Source organism: Uloborus diversus, chromosome 2 (assembly GCF_026930045.1).
Source record: "Uloborus diversus isolate 005 chromosome 2, Udiv.v.3.1, whole genome shotgun sequence".
NCBI classification, from domain to species: Eukaryota; Metazoa; Arthropoda; class Arachnida; order Araneae; family Uloboridae; genus Uloborus; species Uloborus diversus.
Genome location: NC_072732.1, coordinates 152,369,327 through 152,377,519, shown reverse-complemented (window position 1 = coordinate 152,377,519; position 8,193 = coordinate 152,369,327). Strand labels below are relative to the sequence as shown.

General features: G+C 31.5%; 1 long non-coding RNA gene across 1 annotated transcript in view; it reads left to right on the top strand.

Moving 5' to 3' along the window:
• The first annotated feature begins 1,063 nt into the window (after positions 1 to 1,063).
• Positions 1,064 to 8,193, top strand: part of LOC129217428 (uncharacterized) — a 45,869-nt gene continuing 38,739 nt past the window's right edge. The window contains exon 1 of the long non-coding RNA XR_008580213.1: positions 1,064 to 1,152. This is a non-coding gene — a long non-coding RNA (uncharacterized LOC129217428). The remainder of the gene's footprint in view (positions 1,153 to 8,193) is intronic.

The following is an 8,193-nucleotide window of genomic DNA, read 5'->3' as shown; positions in this document are numbered from 1 at the left end:
ACACAGTACTTTTGAAAGTGAATATTTGGCTTTCAGAAGAACTTAAAATTGATGTTGAAGTTTTGTGGTATAAAATGTGCTACTAAGATGGAAACATCCCACTGGGCAATCTTGTAGTAAAAATAAGTTTTCCCGTATAGCATACACAGTGGCGCAGCCAGAAAAATTTTCTCGGAGGGGTTTTCAAAATCGAAAATTGTTGCTTCCTTTCCCATTCATTTAAAATGCGTAATTATTCAATATCAAAGAGTTTATACAGATTAGTAATTATTCTTTCAAAGAAATTGCTTAAAAACAATTAGTAATTCGTATTGATAACACTATGAAACTAAGAAAGTGCTAAAACGCACAGAATATTTATCATTAGTTTTACTCTTTCAAATGCTAGCTAATAACGGGTTCGATCTTTGGATGAGAATTGATAAAGATCCTCAGAAAATCTATGAATGTTATTTTACCCGTGATGAAAGAAATATTTTCGTGATTTAAATATGACTCAATGAATGTTTTCTTCTGCGGGGCAAATGAGTGCATTGTGAGTTGCATCAATAACGTAAACAAAAAAAAAAAAAAAGAAAAACAAAACTAAAAATCTTTTGCTCATCAATCAGTATTAGAAATTTTAGCGATGAATCATTTGAATACAAAACATCATAATCTATTTCCAAATATTATTTTCCACTTGCACTTAATTAAAATTTGCTGTTCATGAGTGTCTATAAGTAGGAAAGTTGATTACTTTTGCAAACAAAACTAAATAATTTAAAAAAAAAAACATTTGGACTACGTTTTCACTCGATAGTTAGAAAACTTCTCGAAAAGCCCTGTAAATAACTTCCAAATTGCTTATCGGTAATAATTAAACGTTTTTTCGTCACGATAGCACAATCATCACGTCTAATTATTCTGGAAAATCATTTCTTCGCCGATGAGAAATGTGATTTAACAACTTGGCGACCTTCTCCCGTCGTATCTCCTTGGAAATAGCTTTGCACAACTTGGCGCCGTTTCAAATTGGCAAAACCCTTAAAAACACCCACAAGTGATACGGTCCAGATGTGTCCGGATCAAATGTTAGGACTCTCAGCCGCGTTTGGCGATCTATTAAACGCATTGGAAGAGATTGGAAAACAGCCTGGTTTTTTAATGTAGGTACGCAAAATATTCCCTGTTTATCTTAAATGCTACTTTCTTTGTTGTCCAATTGTTTATGTATTTGTAATTAAAAGTTAAGTGAATGAATTTTTTCATTCGAGGAAATTAACTTTATTTTCTTCTTGGAGGAAAAAAAAAACCCTGTTAAATAAAGAAGTCACTGACGTTTGTATTTCTTTAAAAAAGAAGACATATAAATTCTCAATAATTCTGAAATAAGTTCTATTGTACAGTAGAATCTCGATTAACTGGGATAGGATTATCCGGGTTGCGGAACATTTGGGACGGGCCTAAACATTTTATTAAACTTTTTAGAACACGTGGAAAAAATAATGTTTGGACTCGGTGGAGCAGAATTTGTCGTAGAACCAGCGGCGGATGTACAGGTGTGGGGATCTATCGTGATGCTTTTTGCGGGCCCCCTTTTCTATTGCAAAACTATGTAAAACATTTTTCCAACAACATTTTTCAGTCCCTATGGTAGTGAGGGTCCCCTCGCAATTGCAACAGTTGCAATGCGGTAAATCCGCCACGGCGTAGAGCAAACTAAAAGCAGAAACAAATATTTATAATTTAATTTTCCACAAAACAATCAGTTAAACTAATTTTGTATTATGTAGCTGTAAATAAAGGATGAACATTAAAATGTCTACCTGTTTTTAAAACAATTCTTTTGTTAAATTCTTCTTTTGGAATAATTGTGTCTAATTGCATAATTTTACAGTAGATATAATATTTCAAAGCTTTTTCATCAACTTTTGTAAAAATTGAATATTTTCCTTGCTTATCTGTGCGAGGCATTTTCCTACCAATATGATTAATCGAGAGCCTATTGTGGTAGACTTTCATTAAAAAAAAAAAAAAAAACCCTATAAGCTATATAACAAAAGTTAAACGAATTAGAAAAAAAGTAATAGAATGTCAAGACGCAGTCGGTATAGTTTATTAACGCAACTGGGACTATGATGAGTTAGATATTACAATTTTAACATTAATTTTAGCATGTCAATTATGATACAAGTGAGTTTCAATTATAAGAAATAACAAACCTATTTTGCTTTTTGCCGTTCTAAATCATGATTGATTGTACTGTAAAAAAACTCAATAGTAAAAAATTTAGTGAAATGCAAAAAATAAATAAAAAGATTAGTACGATCATGTTTATACCAAAAAAAAAAAATGTTAGTGCGATACAGGATACAGCAAAATAAATAATCTTATTGGGCGTCAACAGTGTATGATTCAACATTTCCAATAACTTTCATTTTGTGCAATACACGATGTAAACATTTCATTTATAGGGCAGATAAGTCTTGATTTTTCTTCTCATAAAAAATGAAGCAAGAAATTAAATGCACGAATTTTGATAAATAGTTTTAAATTTAAGTTCAATCAGAATATCAAATTTTGTGGGGAGAAGATGACGAAAAATCTTAACATTATCTTATCACATCATGTAAAAAGGTATTTAAAAATATGCTACACCATTGCATTATGTTTTTGAGATAAATGTATACCAATCATTCAGGCACAGAATTTAATGACTCTTGGTTTTTCAGATTTTCTCTTTTACAGCATTTTCTGACATTTTTCATGCATCCCCCCCCCCGCCATGTCCAGTTTTGGGACATTTAAAACACTTCAAAATCTAGAAATAAAAAATTCCTCATTAGCTTTGTCTGGGGTAGTAAAATCTCTCTCTTTCTCTATCTTTCTGAGTTTTCTTTGTTTTGGATCGTTTTTCATGAAATGTAAAATTCTTCTAGTAGGTTTGTCTAGTAGTATCTCTATCTCTTTATTTACTTATGTGGGAGGGGGGGGAGACTTTTTCGTATTTTAGACTGCCTTTCATGAATTGTAAAGTTTTCCTCGCAGTTTTGCCTACTAGTAAAATCTCTCGCTCTCTTGATTTATTTATTTAGGGGGGGGGGAGAAAGGTTTTTCTTTGTTTTTGACTCCTTTTCATGAAATGTAAAATTCTCATTGCAGTTTTGTTTAGCAGTAAAAGAAACTCTCTCTCTCTCTTTTCTTTTCTTTGTTTTGGATTGTTTTTTAATAAATGTGAACTTCTTGTTTTTTAAGTTTATTTGCGTTGAAACATTTTGAAATTTGAAACATATTTACCAGTTACCTATCCTCATTAAAAATATATATATATATATTTACTTTTATTATAATATAAGCGTATTGCGTATACAAAGATAATAAAGAAATTTCCCTCTGATCTGCTTTAAATATTGCATGTTTGCATACTCGAATGCAAAAACAATTTCGTACAGGTTTGTAATAAAAAAAAGTATTTAAAAACGCTTTTAAATTAATGACTTGATTTGAAAGATTTAGAAACCTCTAGTGTTTGAAAAGTTTCCAAGTACCGAAAATCTCAAATCTACACTTGCTTAATAAATTTAGTCTTGAATTTGTTTGTTAACTCTATTAACAAAGTTAAGTTCTTAATTACTCTTATTTTTCCTTGTTTTTGGCTGCAATTAAAGAACGGAATCGGCAGGCATTATGACATGAAATGTAATTTAAGAAATTGTCTTAAAAAAAAAGGGCAAAATAGCCTAATAGATTACTCTCTGATCTATTCGCAACTCCAGCGCTCGAATACGCTACCTTGCGGTGATTTACAAAACTGCCGGAAAAACTAAAACATTGCCACATTGCGTTTGACGTAAGTCTGTTGACTTAAACATAGGCAGTTTGTTCTGAGTATTTATTAACGCAATCGATGTGTCTTGGATTGCTTTCAGCAACAGAAAGTGTTCGAGCTCCTCAAAATAATGTTAGTTTTCATTATTTCCCTCTAAAAAGTGATTTGATTGAGAAATGGTGAAAGCGCGTTAACACCAGAAAACTCTGGATTAACAAACTTGGATAACGTTATACCAGGTAAAAATTTTATTGTTTTGTGTGAATTTGTAAGAATATGGGTTTTTTTAAATCTTAAATTAATTTAACAAACCATATTTTACAGCAGCATTTAGTTGGAATAGACAGTATGCAAAATTTTTTCGTGAATATATTATCGTAGAACGAAATGAAAAATGTTTAACCGAGAAAGAATTTATTTTGTTGCTTTTATTCTCAGCTGAAAGGTTTCGCCAAATTTGTTTAGGGTTATAGTTTTAGTATTGTGCGAGCTAAGTATCCTTGGCGAGATTTCGCGTTTTTAATTAAACCATTTTTAATTTTTATCATGAGTGGAATAAAATGGTAGTAGGATTACAGAATTCGATAATTTAAAAGAAATAATGGTCAGTCAACTGAAAAGAAAACTACCACCATATATCCGTGAGAATTTTGTTGATGATTCGCATAACATGACACAATTAAATCGTAGCTCAGAAATTAGAAAAATCGAAACAGAAAAATTTTAAATTAACCGATTCGGGAATTCGAGAGAAATAACTCAGCTACAAATGCAAAACAATAAGCGCTAGCCAAGCAAGGCAAAAAAGTATCATCTTCTTACGATAATAATTTATAATGTCATATTGAATTTTCTAGCATTAATTGTTATTCTTGCCAGGCCACAATTATTATTTAGTTTTATCAAGAATTGATAAATATCGAATTCAACATCGTGGAAATAGCTGCTTAGAACTACAAACTACGTAGCTTGCATTAATCTTTGACGTTTAGTAATGCTTCTTGAATTCTCATTTCTTTCTACGGCGGCCAGAATATCCACAAGACTTTGAAAATTAATTTAAAAAGAATAAAGCGAAAAAATCATGCATACGAACAAAATTTACTAGACTTATTAACATTTTCTTCGTTACCACATGCGTTTGTTTTAGTTTTTCCGTTCGCCATTAGTCAATGATTGCAGTGCCCTGTATAGTTCGTTGGAGTTGCGAATAGCTACTCCATTGTAGCAGCCGATTGTGAAAAAAATCGTCTGGGAGTTAAATGTAATTTTACTTAAAAAAAATAGTAATAAATAAGAATTATTCTGCTGCTAATTTATTTATTTATTTATTTCAGATTCATTTTTTTTCCATCAAACGATAAAATGATAAATATTTTCGCTTTTTATTGTTGATTTTTTGAAAATTGTTTTATTTGTCACAATTCTTATTTCATAGTTAATTTATTTTTTGCTGATTGTTCATGTATTAATGGTACAATTTTTGAAATATGATGATTTACAAATTTACAAGTGTATTTTTATTTTTATGATATTTAGTATGAATAAAAACTTCGAAAAGGTAGACATTTATTAAAAAAAACCAACTTTTGGAAACACACACAGAGTATTAACGAAACGGCATTCGGAGCTCCAGCGCTCGAATACGCTACCTTGCGGTGATTTATAAAACTGCGAATGCAACTAAAACATTGCCACGTTGCGTTCCACGTGTGTCTGTTGACGTAAACACAGGCAGTTTGTTCTGAGTATTTATTAACGCAATCGATGTGTCTTAGTTTGCTTTCAGCTACAGAAATTAATTCGTCCCTTAGTAGTATTCTCGAGCTTCTCAAAATAATGTTAGTTTTTCATTATTTCCTTAATAATATGGTGAAAGCGAAAATTCTGGATTAACAAAACTTGGATAACGTTATACCAGGTAAAAAATTTTTATTGTTTTGTATGAATTTGTAAGAATATGGGGTAAATCTTAAATTAATTAAACTAACCATATTTTACAGCAGCATTTAGTTGGAATGGACAGTATGCAAAAATATTTTCTTGAATATATTATCGTAGAACAAAATGAATAACCGAGAAAGAATTTACTTTATTCCTTTTATTCTCAGCTGAAAGGTTTCGCCAAATTTGTTTAGGGTTATAGTTTTAGTATTGTGCGAGCAAAGTAGCCTTGGCGAGATTTCGCGTTTTTAGTTAAACCATTTTTAATTTTTATCATGAGTGGAATAAAATGGTAGTAAGATTACAGAATTCGATAAGTAAAAAGAAATAATGGTCAATCAACTGAAAAGAAAACTACCACCATATATCCGTGAGAATTTTGTTGATGATTTGCATAACGTGACACAATTAAATCGTAACTCAGAAATTAGAAAAATCGAAACAGAAAAATTTTTAAATTAACCGATTCGGGAATTCGAGAGAAATAACTCAGCTACAAATGGAAAACAATAAGCGCTAGCCAAGCAAGGCAAAGAAGTATCATCTTCTTTCGATAATAATTTGTAATGTCATATTGAATTTTCTAGCATTAATTGTTATTCTTGTCAGGCCACAATTATTATTTAGTTTTATCAAGAATTGATAAATATCGAATTCAACATCGTGGAAATAGCTGCTTAGAACTACGAACTACGTAGTTTGCATTAATCTTTGACGTTTAGTAATGCTTCTTGAATTCTCATTTCTTTCTACGTGGGCCAGAATATCCACAAGACTTTGAAAATTAATTTAAAAAAGAATAAAGCGAAAAAATCATACGTACGAACAAAAATCACAACACTTTTAGCATTTTCTTCGTTACCATGTGCGTTTGTTTTAGTTTTTAAGTCCGCCATTAGACAGTGACTTCAGTGCCCCCTATAGTTTCGTTGGAGTTGCGAATAGAAATTAGCAAAAAGAAGAAAAAAAGAAAGAAACAATAGAACGTATGTTTCAAAACCTGACAACAATCCTTGCTTGCAAAAACTTTAATTTTTCAGAAACTAACTCAATTTTTTTTAATAATATATTTCGCATCAATTTCAAATTTTAAAGAAAATGCCTCGTATCAGGGAACGTTGACTGTATAAAATAAGGTAACAAGTAGAATGAGCCTAGTGCTTTTTCTTGTTCTTCTTGAGCTAGCCACTCAGTTATGATAAGGATTGTGATCAAGTGCTTCGCCTGCCATTCACTAACACAAGTGGAGCAAAAAACTAAATTACTGTATCTTTCCTTTAAACATAATTACCTTCACTTAACCTTCCCGTCTGAATAAAAAATAGTTGGTCAAGAAATTAAAACGTTCCCAATCTGGAAAAGACAGTATTTAGTTCAAAAAGATCGCTAAATGGTGAGCAAACACAAATTATGATACTTAGATTCGAATGCAAAAGCAATACGAGGAATCACTCAATTCAGAACAAAGCCAACTGCATGGAATCTTGGGGAGTTCCTGGCGGGAACTCAATTCTGGGTTATTGCCATTATCTGTAAGAATGTGACGTCAATGTTTCTGCTGAAACTTCAACAAAACACGTGTTTTAACTTTTAAGTTTAGCAGAGTGGAGATTTTTTTTTTTTTTTTGTTTTTCAAATGCGTCACACTTCACCTTATTCCCTCCTCTCCTTGTGTCACGCTGTCTTTCATAAGCATATTGTTTACATTGTGATCAGGCCTGGTTCTACGTACCCGGTGACCCCGTGGTGCGGCGGCCAAAAAAATAGATATATAAATGAATAAATGAAAAATAAATAAATAAATAAATAAATATATATATATATATATATATATATATATATATATATATATATATATATATATATATATATATATATATAACTATTCAATTCTTAACAGTTTAAAATATTTTGCAATGTTTTGGCAAAAATGTGAGGAAAAGGTGAAACTCAATACGTAATGCTTAAGCACATAAGCGAGGGGGGGGGCAATGTAAAATTATGGGAAACTTGATCTCTTGCTGACATAAATTATCAGCAAAAAAATTTTTTTTTTAATGCGGTGAGGGGGGGGGGGGGAAGTAGCGCAATCCAGCTGGTCTTTTTTTTTTTGCAGGGGGCCCGAAGCCCGAAATTTATAGATCCTGGTCTGAGTGTGGTGTCATATTTCGTATCACCCTCCCTCGCGTTACGTCATTTGTGTAGAACCCCCATTATGCTTTTCGTAATTTATATTGCTTGTGTCCTCTAAAAATGAATAGGAAAAATTTCTATGTAGTTTAATGCCTTGGCAATGTTATTTATCTGCTTAAAAGCGGTTCTTGAGAAATTTTATGTAGGGGGGGGGGTGAGGACTGCATCACTTGTCAAAAAGTGGAAAGAGTAAACTATATCTTTCATGCTAATATTTTATGCAATAATGGTAGTCTTTCGTCAAA